The following is a 14,022-nucleotide window of genomic DNA, read 5'->3' on the forward strand; positions in this document are numbered from 1 at the left end:
ACATGCTGAACTAAATATGTAAATAAAATGCTCTACTAAAAGAAAATGAATGTCAGATCTGACTCGGTGGGGACTTCCTGTAGTTACAAGGTTGTAATTAAGGTTGGTATTCTGTGTATAGTGGTTTTCTCTTTATTATTTGTGAATTTGGCATTTGTAGCTGCTGAGTGAAGACCAGCCTACCTGCGCCGTGTACTATTCCAATCTTCTTTTAAAGCCTCAAGGTTGCACGCAGCATGGATGATTTGTTGATTTCAACTTCTCCTAACTTATTCAATATATGTGCCTCACTAGCTCTGAAGTCAACCGTGATAGTGGATACAACAGCCAGTTTCAGCTGGCGCATCTTCTGGTGTTCTTGCTTGTAAAGTACTCATTTAATGCCTCAGCTCTTTCACCATCCTCTGTGACTTCAGTTCCCACTCACTCTTGCAATGCTGCAGCTTCCTCTATGGCTTCTCACTTACTCTCACAAGAGCAACAAAAACCTTTTCAACCTTCTGGCATTTCTGCCCATCACTTAAAATTACTTTCTTGCTGCAGTAGCCGTATATTTTCAGAGTTTATATCAATGCAGATGACAGCATTTTGCTGAATCAGCTACAGGAATCATGGGTCAGTACTTCGTGTCGAGCTGGGAAAATCACTTGAAATCAGCTCCAGTTTTCTATTGACTGAAGCAAGTAAAGCAGTTCCTAGTAGCTTACATGGTATTATGAAACACAAAAAGTGCTGGCAAACTCTTCCGAAACCTCAATGAAAAGACCGCTGTGCTGTTCATCTGAAAATGCAATCATTGATGGCATGTTTTAAAAATTCCTTTTCTGTGTAGTATTAAACTAGTGAAGAACCACAACAAGACTGCCTGAGTATGAAGCTGATATAAGCAACTTACAGTGGCTCACTCTCTCATCTCAAAGGCAGCTATTATAACAGACGTATTATTTACCAGACCCCTGTATTACATCAGAAAACAACCTTTCTCAGAAGTTTTGGGACCTAGTACTGATCTTTTCATACTTTTCTTCTATAACTCAGCAGATTTGTGCTTTGGAGCTGGAGATTAAAATTAACTTCTGTCCAACTGAAATAGACATTTTCTGCAGAATATAAGCACAAAGAAGCATGTGGTACAGAAAATCTTGTTCAGAATAAGCATGTCACAGAAATGTACAATGTAGAATTTCTGTTCCAATAGTACAAGAGATTAATATACATGAGGAGTATAATTACTACCCACGCAACTCTGGAGATAAATTAGTAACAGTGATTGCCTCAAGGGAGCGTGATTTGCACATTGCTGTAGACTCAGTATAGCCAAGTATTTTCAGTCTTATGACATTGCAGTAGTCACACCGAAAAGCACAGTAAAACATCTGCTGCCATTGCTGCTGCCACTCTTGGTTCCATCTAGCTCTAACAAAAACGTTCCTGGTGTTTAAAGAACTTCCTTATGCCCCGTATGGATCTTGCCCACCAGGTATCACTCACACCATCTGAGGATGTTAATAGCACACTTGTGGTCTTTTTCCTCACTTCATGTTTATTTCTTCTCTCCTCTTGAAGAAAAAAAGGTATAAAGATGTGCTTACATGTATTTAACTCTCCTGTGTGCACATGGATATTCATGAATAATGTATGTTGGCTTTTCGCTTTTGTTTTTCCCTCTGTTGGCAGTACCTATAGTACCTTAAGCCCACCATTTTGATTTTTACTTTGTTTTCCTTCTTGGTTTCTCTCTCGAATTCCTGCACCCTCGCTTTTAGACAAGAATGCAGCTAAAAAACAAGTTGCCTGTGGTCCTTGAGCAGTAATGCAGAGAAGCGAAGATGAGCTCAAGATTCTTTATGCTGTCAAAGACAGAAAAGTACAACTAGGTCTCCCCTTGTGTCTGACATTTCCTGATTTAGCTGCCCTGCATTCTTTAGGTAGCTGATATAAATAAAAGCAGATAGCAGCTTTAATTCATTACAGGGACTGATGGATTTGGAAGCTCAGTTTCAGACAAGCAAGCACAAAGGGTTACTGTGTGTGCTTGCAACCCCTCAGCAGCCATAGGTGCACCTCAAGCCAACCTGAGCATCATTCTTATCCTTTTATTTCCCCAAATGAAAGGCAGGCATCTCCTCTATTTTGCTTTCTTTAGTGACGGGCAAAAATGGTGTTGCTGGTGCTGTTATTGTTTCCGTGTTCTTAGATAAGACATCTCAGATTCTTCTGGAAAATGAAAGGCAGAGAAAGAATTCTTCATGTACAAAATTGAAGCTTTATCTCTAATATATAAAGCAAAGCCTTGCTCTTTTCTCCTGTGCTAGACATTTCCCTACAGTATGTCCTTAAGTCTGGCTCCAGAAAATTTTGATTGATTTGTGAGTGAAGTATTGCTGTCCTTTAGTGGTAAGATTTTTTTAAAGGAACTTGTAAAACCTTTTCACCCTGTCACTCCTTTAAGTACTTTATTTCCCTTAGGATGTCATCTTGCTGGTTATTCAAATTACCTCCAGAGTTTTTGTCTCAGAAACTTGTTAAACTGTAACACATTTGTACTACTCTTTTGCATGGAAAAATGCTTCCACCAGGTTTTCTAAATACATTTATCTTTTAGCTTCTGCTTAAGACTTTCTGTCCCACTCCACAGCAGACAGGCACAGCAGGCAAGGAGGGCCATAAGATTACAGTCTGGAATGAGTGCTGGGGAAAATAATGCTAATTCCTAAAGATAAGGTCATATGGGAGGTCAGGTACCTTCTGAATTCCCCTTACAACCTTTGTCAGTGGAAGAAAAGCACCTTCATCCATTGCAGGAAATGTACTGTGGTAAGTTTTCCTTTCCTGACCTTTCATTATCTATGACAGGTTTGGTGTATGCAGAAGTCAACTTTGGAAGCATACAGAATTTCACACCACCAGACTGCCCCGGGACTCAGTAGGACGTTTGATGGCAGCAGGATGATCATCTGCACCCATGCGAAAGTCCTGCTTTCAGGAATGGCCGCAGGTGGGGGTCATCGTATAGTCATTCTCATGCCAGCCACTCAAGGGCTATGTAGACTTAGCATTAGCAAACAGGAATAAACTATATTTCTTTACAAACCACACAGAGAACCACAGTACACTGAATATTGGTAGAGACAACACATTCCTCAAATAGCTAACTAGGTACATGGGGGAAAACAGAAAGTGGCAAAACAATCAAATTGGTGAGAGAAAGGACAAAGAAATCAGAGGTCAGTAGCACAGCCACTCCCTGAGACGTTAACCCGACAGGACTAAATTGACAATCACTTCTCAGATTAGGGGGTTAATGGAAATAGCAAATGGCACAAATTTAATCTTGCCTTGAGACAATGATAGTAATGAAAACAGGAACTGGCTGAGACTTAACGCATTCTTCTGGTTGTCTTAAACTGTAATCTCATAATCCTCTTTAGATGATGGAGTTTGTAAGGCCGGAAATAGTAATTTCTAATGGCATTTTCCAAGCCATTAAGAATGTGTATACCTCAAGAGAATGCCAAATGTCACAGCCTTTTTCCAGGCTGGAAAGTACTTGGGATTATTGTTGGTTTGACCATCTTTCACAGTTTATCTCTTTGTCCTAATATGTAACCTGTTTCTGATCTTTCCTTTGTGATTTTTTTTTTTTTTCTCTTGGTACCGAAATGTCACATTATAAGAAAGAATAGTCTGTTCAGGTCTGTTCTGTTCCACTTCTCTGAGCACTCAGAGCTTGATTAACATGCTATCAAGGCAATGAGACTTTTCCCAACGACTCCGATGGGAGCTGAGCTGGACCCTAACTCATTACAGAGCCACACCAGCAAATTCACTGGGACAATGGTAAATGTTCTTGATTCTTTCATGCCCTGAAGCACCAGATCCAGATAGATGAGAGTACAAATAATGCAGAAATGCTGAGAATCTTTGAAGATTTTCTCAGAAAGTTCTGTGATTTGTCTTTTCCCCTGAAGACAAGGACAAACACTGTCACATAATCTCCCATCCAGTAAGTTTTCAAGCAGAAGATGCCTTGCTTCCTGTTCTTGAAGAGCTTACACCCCCATTTGTTTAAGCAAATCCCAGCTAGAGCTCTTGAAAAGGTTTCAAATGCTTCCACATTATGCTCTCCCATTTGACTCTGCCCTGGTTTCAGGGCTCTTTCACCCCTTAGTTCTTCCCAGGGCTAAGCACCTGCATGCAAGAAAGCTGAAGTAATTAGCTTCAAAGTATACTTTCGTGGTGTCTGCACAAATCTGGCATTTGCTGCACCAATTTGTTTTCCTATTTGAAGCTCTTATTTAAATTTTCATCAGACAAAAACTTTGTCAAGCTTAATTTATGGGTAAAGAAATGATGGGCAAAGAAAAGCTTTGAAATAATAATAAAAAGATTAATAATAGTATTTAAAAAAATAACACTACAGCTTCAAGCACAGAATACCAGCTGCTGGTTGATAATACAAGTAGCAAGTTTCAGTAACTCTGAACAAGTAAAAAGGAAAAGCCTCCACAATAAAGATATTCCAAGAGAATTAAATTTGATTTTAGATACCTAAATGGTTCACATCTGTTAAAGTGGGTTGGCAATGGGATTAGGGTAATTCCTGAATTAGCAGCTTTAATGAGGCAGAAGAATGGGTCATTCTGTTAGATCTGGAGGGCTCAAAAGGATTTGTAATGGGGCAGCCCCATTTCAGACTTATGCTTCTGAACTGATAAAGCCCTCATGGCATTGTACAAGCAACAGAACGGAAGTCTGATTGTACACTTTCTTCATGCACAAAACTAGTGACACAAAATCTCACACTAAGGTTTAAGCTCCTATAAATACTTTCAGCTTTTAGATGTGCCTAAATTTCAGGAGCATGCATAAAAGAATATCTATGCTCGCTCTCTCTTGTTTTGTAGGGAATTTAAGACATCCTTAAGCTAAATTCTGTGGCTGGAAGATGAGGGGGTTTTAGTTTATCTGGTGGTAAGTTTTCTCCATAAAATCGTCATAAACTATGCATGTTCCACAAATCTTGTTCTAAAGCTCCTTAACATCCTATTGGAAAGATTTATCTTGTTTTCAGCATGCTAGCATAATATGTTCAAAATTTGTATTCTAGCTAAAGAGCACGATGTCATATAAAGAAGAAGAAAAGTCATATCAGACCAGATGTCCTCACTCATTTACTTTTTGGCCTTTTTGTCTGTGATATACTGACAACATGGCTAAAATACTAGATTATTTTTGTACTAGCAAATGTATTTCTAATAGCCTTCTTTGGGAAAATGATTTTTAGATCTTCCTTTCCTAAAACTTAAACACATCCTTCCCTACCCCAAGGACAGTGAAAAAAAATATTTTTTTCCTCCTTATTGGCATATGAAATAATGATAGTTGTTTTCATACTGTAATACAGATAACAGAGCACGCTTGACTAAAATGTAGGATCTGTGAATTAAAGGATTCAGCTCCAAATTACCTATATTTTCATTACTGTTATCATTTATTCATTGATGCTTTTTCATGTACTTAATATTGAACTTGCCAAAGTAATCAAAATATACTTATCTACAGAGAAACAAAGTGGAATCCTATACAAGTCACTGGAATGAGAATATATCCACTATTTACTTCAGAATTAAATCTCTGAGGGATTAAGTGGAACTCTTTAACATTTTGTGTCTTGTGTGCCACTAAATGCATCTGCAACGAACTAATCCCAGCAGGAAATTTTCACAAAGGATTGGCCATTGTGTTTCAGTTTGGTTTGTCCATATGTGGATGCAAACTGGAAATGTATTGTCAGAATATGTCTTTCTTGGTCCAGCTGACATCAATGCTGGAAAGCTGTTTGTTGGGTACAATGAAAATAAGTAAAGAGAAAGAAACTTAGCAAGCAGGTTTCTAACTGAAGTACTATGCAAAGCAAAACTACCACCTTACCATGCATAAATAAGGCTTCTGCTGAATCTGGGTTACAATGTTTGTTTTTTCTTGATTAGTCTTTCCCTAGGAAAAACAAAAATACATTTTTGGAAAATTTCTAAATACATTTGACAAATAAACAATTGTTGAACTGCATGCCAAATCTTTAGGGATTTAATGATATACGTTATAATCAGCTCACTGAAGACATAATTCCGTACAGCTCTTTTTACACTCTCAGAAAGGAAGGAATTTTAGCTTTAGGCAAAGGGAACCCACTAAGCCCTTCATTGCACAGCAATATTAAAAAATATATGATTAAGTAAAAACGTATTTATGGGAATTTGAACATGTTGCTTCCTTAATACAAAAATACAGTTGTAGCACAATCTACTAGTTAATAACTCTGCAGTCCTGATAGCCTGCACGTGGGTCTAAGACAAATATCAGGCATACCATCTTTACCAGAAACTATCCAGGTAGTCTCTCATAGCCAGATTCATTCTCAGGTTCCCATTCCAGGCTTTTTTCGTGGTGTTCCTTCAAAACGTGTTTAAACTCATCTCACTGATGCTAGATCTGTACTATGGGACCTAGAAGCATTTTCCAAGTACTGACTCTGGCTGCGTGCCTCTGCTGCATCCCACCAGGACATCACGGCAATGTCGCAGTGCAGGCACACAAAGTACAAAACCCTTTTACTTTAGAAGTTTTGCATTCCTTCAGGCTTACATAGAAAGCGAGGAGTTTTACTCAGGGAAAATCACATTTGAGGAACCTGACTGCTCACCTGGGTACACCGACAGGGGTTCCACCAGGACACAAACTGTTCAACAATCAAATCTCCACAGGAGCCCAAATCAATCTAGATTTTGCAGATTTTTCCATGCTGGTTAGCACCACTTAAGTTTGGGGATTGCTACTTCGAACCAGAAACAATTCTATTGCAATTCTTTATGATAATAAAAAAATGGGAAGACAGTTTTTCCTTGGGATCCCTGGCTTTATTCTGTCTTCTTTCAAACCTGGAAGTATTGGTTTCTAAGAGAGGTGATATAGCATCAGTTTGATGAGCCAGTTTTTGGATAGAGCATGGCAAATCTTACAGCAGAAAATACAAGCATGAAGCATCTTAAAGGGGAAGGCATAAAAGCGGCCTGCAGACAACTCAAAAAATAGAAATGGTGGCTATACAGTTCATGCTTCAGCAATTAAATGATATCATAGATGATGGTCCAATTACTACAAAAGAGAAATCTTTCTGAAAATATAACAGTGGAAGGAAAACTATTTTACAAAGAAAAAATGCAAAGAATAAGCATTTGTTCAGTGGAAGTGTTGCACTAAACAAGCAATTATTCCATTGACACACTGCACAAAGCCATCAATTAGTATTTCATAAGGCATTATGCATAATGTGAATAGTCCTTCACTTGCAAATTTGAGGGGCAATTATTTAATATTGTTCAAAAGGAAAGTATGCAATTTATTAAGCAATAATGATATTCAAGGAAGAGTGGTTTTAGCCTTGGAACACTGGAAATGATTGTACTAGATTAATTGGTATTTGCCCGTGATACAGAATATCCTCAGAATTCAAATTCTTGAAGTCTATTCAAGTCAGGTGGTCAATATAATATATTGAAGTCTATTAAAGTCAGGTGACCAATATAACACTGAGACTCAGAAGAAGGAGGTATTATGGAAAATACTCAGAAAAGCAATCAGCATACTTCTGTGTGTGAAAAATGCCTGCACTGGTTCTGGTTGGGACGGAGTTAACTTTCTTCAGAGCAGCCTGTATGGTGCCGTGCTTTGTACCTGGGGCTAAAAGTGTGTGGATAACACGGCGGTGTTCCGGCTGCGGCTGCACAGTGCTTACGCAGCTCCGAGCCCTTCGCCTTTCCCATCCTCCCTCACAGCACAGGCTGCGGGCGGGCAAGAGGCTGGGAGGGGACGCGGCTGGGGCAGCTGGCCCCAACTGGCCAAAGGGGTATTCCGTATCCTATGACGTTGTGCTCACCAATAAAACTTCGGGGGAAAGAGGAAGAAGGCAGGGGATATTCATGGTTATGGCGTTTGTCTTCCCAAGCAGCTGGTAGGTGTGCTGAGGCCCTGCTCCCCAGGAGTTGGCCGGACACCCACCGGCCAACGGGAAGCAGTGAACGAATTCCTCTTTTTGCTTTGCTTGTGTGCTCGGCTTTTGCTTTCCCTATTAAACTGCCATTATCTCTATCCACGGGTCTTCTCACCTTCCTTCTATGTTCTCCTTCTATGTCCCCCCCTGAGGGGGACAGGAGTGAGTGAGAGGCTGGGTGGGTGTTTGGCTTCTGGCCACACTGTGATAATTTCTGAAGATGAACATAACATCAGCCATCACAAACAAAGGAATGAGCAGCCTCACAGCGGCAGAAAGGAAGGTGGAAGGATTGTTACAATTCCTTTTGAGCAGATATGGAAGGAGACTTGGAAACTTTCCCTCATCTTATTTGGACACATGACGTAGCGACATCAACGTCACTGAAGTGAACAGGAATCTGACTTAGCCTTATTTAAAGGATTCTCACCAAACTCTGGCCCACTGTAGTAAAGCCATAAGCAACAAATGATCCAGAGCAGTTAAACTTTCTTTAGGTCATTTCTGTCATCTCTTTATACTTCCTCTGTAAATGTTAATGCAATGCTTGTCATCTTGCCGTGACATATCTGAAATACTCTTTTCAAGAATTTCTCCGTTATCCCTGCCCTTCTCTCAATTAACACAAATGAACAGTCCATTTATTAGCTAGTCAACTAAAAGACTGACAAGATCTGGCTTATTTACAAAAATAAGGAAATCCAATTTTTTTAGTTTTATTTAATATGAGGCCCAAAGTTTCTGAATCCCTACACCAAAATGAACAACACACTAACCAGGAAAAAAAAAATTAGAAATAAAATATATTTATAAGCTCTAAAAGTCAATTAAAAGGGTATTAAAATCTCCTACAAATTTACTCATAAATAAGTGCATAATAATAATATCTTTTGGAGATTACTTGTGTTTGAAACACCTATAAGAAACACGAGGCCAATATTAAAGTTTTCCAAAATTTTTCTACTTTAAAAATGCCAGTCAAAACCATCAGAGCTTGACAAATTGTATATCTACGCTGGGAAGCCAGCATCAGATTCCCCACATCCTGCTAAGTGCTAGTGTTTGTTTTGTAAGGTACTACTGACCAGGCTGCAATAAAATGATAAGCTGTTTGGGGCTTCTGAAGAACCAGCACATCCCAAAGATACTTAAAAAGAACAAAATCTTCGAAGGTGATGGGACAACTGCAATTTAAAATTTCATCCCAGGTTTTTAAATTGTTTCAAAATATCTCACTAGATGAAAACAGAAAGATTGGTCATGCATTCAAAACACTGAACTGGGATGTAGAAAATCAGTTCAATTCCTACCACCAAACTCTTATGTGACTTTGAGAAAGTTGTTTAATCTTTCTGCACTTCTTTTTCCCATATGTAAAGTGAGGGTGGAAGACGAAGCCAGGAAAGAACAAATTTATTCATGTCTTCAAGGGATTCACTTTCTGAAATGATAGAGGCCACTTAGTAGGCTGGTATCCATCAAACCTAATGTCTTCTAAAAAGACTGGATAGATTCAAAATATAGATGAAGAAGAGTTAGTCAAAAGATTCACTCAAAATGAGGTTCAGTCATCAAATGTGAATTAGTTTATATTTGAGACTTTCTTTAGATCAACAATTGGTGTAGGAGTCCATAACAAAGTTTAGATCTTGGATTTTCTGCTCCATTTGGGAGATTTAGAGTCTGAGGTTATGGTTTGTTTCTAATTTCTTTTTTTAAGGGTGAAAACAAGAGGGTGATGACATTGCAGGCTTCCAAAACCACCTTACTAGATGTTCCAGCAAACCATCATGATTCAGTGCAGCAAAGCAAACTGCTAATTTGATCCACCATTTATAACTGTTGTTGAATTTTGCCCTGTATATTTTTCTCTTGACAGCAGAGTTTGTTCTCAGGATCTAAATAGGGCAAATATTTTCATCTGGTTCTCATGGTTCTCTGGCAGTAAAAAGGATAAATACAAGAAGAAACAGAATCAAAGACAGACTGGCCACTATGCAGTCAAAAAAATTAATCCACCGCTAGCCAACGTGCAGAATTAAAAGGGCACACCAAGTGTGGTAATAAAAAAGAAGCGCTGAAAAACGATATTGTGAGAACTTATGTGAGATACTTCAGGGTATTTGAGACTTTACCTAAAGTAAGGTAATCATCTGTGCAGCCGGGAAAGAGCTTCCGATTTTGCAAGCCAAGATTAAAAAAGCTGCAATGAAGAAAGATACCCAGCAGCGTTCCAGCTAAGCTCATAAAAGAAGCTCAAGATTGCACAGCAACATGAGCTCTGACTCTCTGACTAAGAACAGGCAGTGAGTGCAGAGAGTGAAAATGAACATACCTCGCTCCAACTTGGAGGGTGAAATGGGTTGGAACATTGTATTTTATGTACCTGCTGAGTCCATGCCAGCACAGCAATATGAAAAAAAAAAAATCTCCATTGGCAGTGCATCGACATCTCACACTTTCAGGTCACTCCTTTCACTGCCCCTGGCAGGGGTCAGATAATTTCAAAAGAGGTGAAGAAATGGTTTTACAACAAAAATAATAACCATCACTGTGTTCTGAGGACCTTACTTGCCCCATTTTCTTTCAGCGAAGTCTATGTTTTTAATGATAATAAGGTATCCAAGTATGCTCCCTTTTAGAGGCAAGAGAGAACAAAAGAATTTTCATAAATAAGCTCTGAAATCTAGTTGTCTAAACATGTACACAGAAAAGGCAGATTTTGTGTTGCCTGATACACAGCACAGTCATCTCCACATGTGTAAACCAGGTGTAAAATGCAACTACTCTCACATGAAATCATCCCCTCAAAGTCCTCACAGCTAGGAGTGACTTAAGGGGGAGAAGAGATTCTGTTCTGGAGTGTTCATTGACTTTCCATTGCAAATCTCACTAGGTGCCTGACTGCTACTGAAGCCTTTGAAAACATCCCCAAAGTCCCAGGATCATTGTGAGTACATCCAAAAACCTCTAAGACTTGAGAGGAGAAGACTGCTCCTAAGAATGTAGGACTGGAAGGGATACCTCTGGTGCCTAAGTGCCACCCCGGCTATTGAAGGTACCCTTGTCATACAAAGGATTACAGTCGGAAAAAGAAGAGGAGTGACTAAAGCTGTTCCCCTAGGGGTTCAGGGGGAGGACATGGCCCTTTCCCAGCCTCTTCCAGCCCCTTCCAGTTGGTACCGGGCAGTCACTGTTGGCACTGGTTGTGCTTTGGCCTTGGCTGGATAAAGCTCTCAGGGAACCCTGAGCTTATCATGCTCCACCATAGAATCAGTTCAGATTTTGGGGTTTGCTACTCTGTTTGGAAACATCATCACTCTGTTGGTCAGAAACTTTCTCACACCCAGATGAAATTCATTATAACCACTTTTATAATCTCTTCTTCCTCTATCAGTATCATTCTTCAGCTTACACAGTTGTGTTGGCCGGGATAGAGTCAATTTTCTTCACAGTGCCTTGTAAGTTGTTGTGTTTTGGATTTGTGCTGAAAACAGAGTTGATAACACAGGGATGTTTTCGTTACTACTAGGCAGTGCTTACCCAGAGCCAAGGGCTTTTCTGCTTCTCCCCCCACCCCACCACGAGCAGGCTGGGGGGGCACAAGGAGTCGGGAGGGGACACAGCCGGGACAGCTGACCCCGACTGACCCAAGGGATATTCCAGACCATAGGACGTCATGCTCAGCGTATAAACCTGGGGGAAGAAGAAGGAAGCGGGAGGACGTTCGGAGTGATGGCATTTGTCTTCCCAAGTCACCATTACTTAGCGTGACGGAGCCCTGCCTTCCTGGAGATGGCTGAACACCTGCCTGCCCGTGGGAAGTGGGGAATGGATTCCTTGGTTTGCTTTGCCTGCGTGCACGGCTTTTGCTTTCCCTATTAAACTGTCTTTATCTCAACCCACGAGTTTTCTCACTTTTACCCTTCCGATTCTCTCCCCCATCCCGCCAGGGGGTACTGAGTGAGCAGCTATGCGGGGCTTAGCTGCTGGCTGGGGTTAAACCATGACAACAGTGCCTTCCTACTACAGTGGTCTCCACAATGTAGTTGTAGCCCATAATTATATCTCAAGTCTTCATTCATTTTGTGATGCCATACAAGTCAAGTCTGTTAGTGTCTTCTCCTACTCACTGAAGATGAAGAATTGTTGAGCATGTTGAGAATAAGAGCATTTGATATTTAATTAGAAATGTATAACAAATACTGAATATATAATATATATAAAATATTATATATAATAGATAATAAATATTAAAATACCTACTGCCAAAAAATCTCAGCATTCAGAGTGATTGTAGATGTTTTCAGGGAGCTCTGTAGCAGATTACATCTTGAAATTATACTACAAGAAAGCTTTATATAATGTTTAATTATTGGTATTATTTTTTCTTTTCTTATTAAAGTTAGCTATTCCTCTTGCTGATGGTGGAAAGGCATGACCATACCCCCTGCAGACAGCAAAACTTTGAGTTAGTCCCTCCCATTCATGAACTCCGTGGCTGTTGAAAATCTTGTGTCTTTTAGCAACTGGAATTGTTTCTGCTGTTTTAACCTCTGAGGTTGAAATGCTACTAAAAGTATATGTGACAAAGTTGGATGCCTTTCTTTATTAGTGAATTAAAGTAGGAACACCCAATAAAACTTGAAGTATTGATAAAGTTAGGAAGATGCTATAATTTTTTAGCAGCTCATGAATAGTTTAAATGACAGATCAAAACAGAAAGACTAGGTGGGAGGTGATAACCCATGTCCATCAAGTCAGTGGGATGCCATGCTAATGTCAGTGATTTCAGTGAATTTCCATTTCTGAAGAATTGATCTAATGAAATGGATAATTAGGTTTAGCCCAGAATATCCAGAAGAAACTACAGAGGAAATTTAACCCAACCGCATAACACGAGTTTCCAAATCATAATTTAACCATATAACTAGCTCTGACGCTATTATACCTTGTAAACCCTGCCAAAAAGTGGCTTATATGCCTAGTGGTAACAAGGACCATGACAGCAAGTAGACGGTATCAGTTTTGCACCAACTAGGAGTTAAAAAAGCAGCCCTCGGGAACCGGAATGTTTGTGTCCTTCAGAGACAGACCTTCCTCCAAGTTCTGGGCTCTAAGTCTCTGCTTCGGCTGCAGCATCAGCCTTTCAGGTAGTTTTGCCTTCCACGAAGCTAAAGCTGCTTTGGTCTGAGTTCCCTTTTCCCCGCATATACGGAATTTATCCTTCAGCCTTGCTAATTCCCGGCCCTGCTGCATCACTGAGAGCCTTTGCTGGGCTGAGCACACCACGCGAGTATGAGCCGAGGAGCCGCGGCATAACTGCAGAGCACTCGGCTCTGAGCTCCGCCAAACAGCACGTGCTTCTCGGGCAAGGGGAGCTGTTTCTCTGCTACTTACATTTTAATATGATGTCAGGATTTTCATCTATATAAAAACATGCTTAACAGCTACATATCAATCAGTAGCAAATAAGTATGACACATTTACTAGTTATGACTTCTGTTACAGCAAAGAAAATCCAGGAGGTCATTCAACAGTGCAGGAGTGATGGCTATGCAGAACTCCAGCTCTGCTTCTGAAAATGAGGCTGTAAAATGGAAAATTGATTAAAAATGTAAGATATACTGCTCTGGTTATACTTCTATCGAAAGTAATAGAAAAATACTGCAGCATATCTGTTTATAACAGTTTCTGTATCACAGGGGGTCCCCCTAATGGTTTATATTTGTGGTGTTGGACACTTCATTTAAAACATGTATTTTTTTACTCTGTAAGAGGAGGACCTTTTCATCTTGTGCTATTTTTATTGCACTAACTGACCATTAGGTGCTTAAAATCTCTTTTATCAAGACATGGTAGAGCACACTAGCGGTCACCGACCTGTCCAGCTGGAGTCATAACGAAGACATACTTTAGAACCTGCAGTTCTTCCTGTGGCAGAGATGCAAGCACTAACCCCTCCGGCA

At 39.9% G+C, this 14,022-nt stretch overlaps 1 long non-coding RNA gene across 1 annotated transcript in view; it reads right to left on the reverse strand.

The window, feature by feature from the left end:
- LOC115337689 overlaps positions 1–6,002 on the reverse strand; it is an 80,228-nt gene extending 74,226 nt beyond the window's left edge. Inside the window, exon 1 of the long non-coding RNA XR_003922221.1 lies at positions 5,935–6,002. This is a non-coding gene — a long non-coding RNA (uncharacterized LOC115337689). The remainder of the gene's footprint in view (positions 1–5,934) is intronic.
- Positions 6,003–14,022: the final 8,020 nt, after the last annotated feature.

The sequence above is a fragment of the Aquila chrysaetos genome, chromosome 2 (genome assembly GCF_900496995.4).
Source record: "Aquila chrysaetos chrysaetos chromosome 2, bAquChr1.4, whole genome shotgun sequence".
NCBI classification, from domain to species: domain Eukaryota; kingdom Metazoa; phylum Chordata; class Aves; order Accipitriformes; family Accipitridae; genus Aquila; species Aquila chrysaetos.